General features: G+C 45.9%; 1 pseudogene; it reads left to right on the top strand.

Moving 5' to 3' along the window:
- Positions 1 to 544: 544 nt before the first annotated feature.
- Positions 545 to 1,452, top strand: LOC115640080 (annotated as a pseudogene).
- The last annotated feature ends 818 nt before the right edge of the window (positions 1,453 to 2,270 follow it).

Here is a 2,270-nt window from a genome sequence, read left to right as displayed (position 1 = left end):
GAACTGGGAGTCAGGACTCCTAGGTTCTCTTCCAAGCTCTGAGAGAGTTTAGTTGAGTGGTTAGAGAAGCAGGAGGGGAGCCGGTACGTCTGTCTCTCACAGCAAGCGTGAAAATCTGGCTAGAACGGGGGACGGGGCATCAGAGCTCCTGGGCTGTATCCCTAGCTCAAGCTTACCATGTAATTGTGACTGGATTGGCTCACCTCAATGTGAGATGCTGCTCCAGTTTAGAGCAGTATAAAGTGGGAGTTACTCCTTATTTACACTGGGGTGAGAGTAACTCCACTGGAGTCCATTGAGCTGATTCTACTTTCTCTCACCCCAGTATAAATCAGGAGTAACTTCACTGGAGTCAATGGGGCTGTTTTTCCCATCCTCATTCCCATATTACACCAATCTTCACAAGCTAAGGGTCTGACTCAAGGAAATTAAGGTGGTTTTCACAAAAGGAGAGTTATTTTTACTGATCTAATGTTGTCCCTTGTTCTCTTCTCTCCCTCCGCAGACATCAAACAATGTCCTGAGAAAGAAAATGTCCATCTGAACCACCTTGACCGAGTTCCTTCTCCTGGGATTCTCTGGAGTTTGGGAGCTGCAGATTTTGCACTTTGTGGTGTTTCTAGTGATTTACCTGGCAGCCCTGGTGGGGAATCTTCTTATCTTCATGGTTATAGTCTTCGACCACCACCTCCACACCCCCATGGATTTCTTTCTGATGAATCTGTCCATCCTAGACCTTGGCTCCATCTCTGTCATTGTCCCCAAATCCATGACCAACTCCCTCATGAACATCAGGTCCATTTCCTATGCTGGATGTGTTGCCCAAGTCTTTTTCCTCTTTTTCTGCTGGGAGCAAATTTTTCCCTTCTCACCTTCATGGCTTATGACCGATATGTCGCCATCTGCCAACCACTGCACCATGAGACAATAATGAACAGCAGAGCTTGTGTTCAAATGGCAGCTGTTGCCTGGATCAGTGGGATTCTCCACTCTGTGCTACACACTGGGAAAATGTTTGCATTGCCCTTCTGTGGAGGCAACATGGTGGATCAGTTCTTCTGTGAAATCCCCCAGCTACTGAAGCTCACCTGTTCTGACTCATATCTGACTGAAGTTAGGGTTATTGCTTTTAGTACATGTTTGTTCTTAGGCTGCTTTATTTTTATCACTTTGTCATATGTTCAGATCTTCAAATCAGTGTTGAGAATCCCCTCTGAGCAAGGCCGGCATAAAACCTTCTCCACCTGTCTCCCTCATCTCATTGTGGTCTCCTTGTTTGTTTGCACTGGGGCCTTTGCCTACCTGAAACCCACCTCCAGCTCCACATCTGCTCTATATCTTGTGATGGCTGTTCTGTATTCTGTATTGCCACCAATCATGAATCCAATTATCTACAGCATGAGGAACAAGGAGATGAAAGCTGCACTGAGGAGACTGACTGAGTGTAGGTAATTGAAATAAAATAAAAGTTTGCTCACTCATTATCTGTTCATTGAATGTCGGTGATTTCCATGACCACACAGCTTGCACACAACCAGGTCTGATTCTGATCTCAGTTGCACCAATGCAAATCCAGATTAACTTCGCTGATGTAACTGCTGCTGGGGTGATTTACACCAGTAGAAAATGTGGCCGAGTTGTGGAGTTAAATGGGTGTAAATTGTGTGTGTAAAAGGAATCAGACTTTCATTCCGTGTCAAAACAATAACTGTTACACTGGTTGGTCACTTGCACCCATTCCATGGCCAGTGAAAACAATGATGAAAGTTGTCTTGCTTGTGTGTGTAAATCAGGAATGGTTTCGTTGGAACCAGAGGAGTAAGACTGGTGTAAGACGGGGATATGTGAGAAGACATTTGGGGTAGATCCTCAACACATCAGTGTAGTTCCATTGACTTTGGTGGCCCTAAAACGATTTGCAGCACTTGTGGATCTGAGCTACTGCTTCCAATGGAGCTGTATATCCATTGCCACCAGCTGGTGACTGGACCCATTGTCTTATAAACCACCATTCGTGGCCTAACCGTTACAGGGGGACAAAGAGCCAGGCTATGTCATCCTGGCTTACATGTACATTGGGCATGTGAGTGATAGAGATACTGTCTAGAAATTACAGGGAGGTTTCTAACCACCAGTGGGGCAAGGTCCTGGAGCAGCCTCCAAATAGAAGTCGTGGGGGGCAAGTGACCAAATTCATTTTAAGAGAGAGCTGGACACATGTTTGAGTGAGATTGTATGATGGAGCTGCTTGTGATGGTGCAGGGCAGGGC

This window comes from Gopherus evgoodei, unplaced genomic scaffold, assembly GCF_007399415.2.
Source record: "Gopherus evgoodei ecotype Sinaloan lineage unplaced genomic scaffold, rGopEvg1_v1.p scaffold_195_arrow_ctg1, whole genome shotgun sequence".
Classification (NCBI taxonomy): domain Eukaryota; kingdom Metazoa; phylum Chordata; order Testudines; family Testudinidae; genus Gopherus; species Gopherus evgoodei.
Note: the sequence above shows the minus strand (reverse complement) of the source record. Positions and strands in the feature narration are given on the sequence as shown.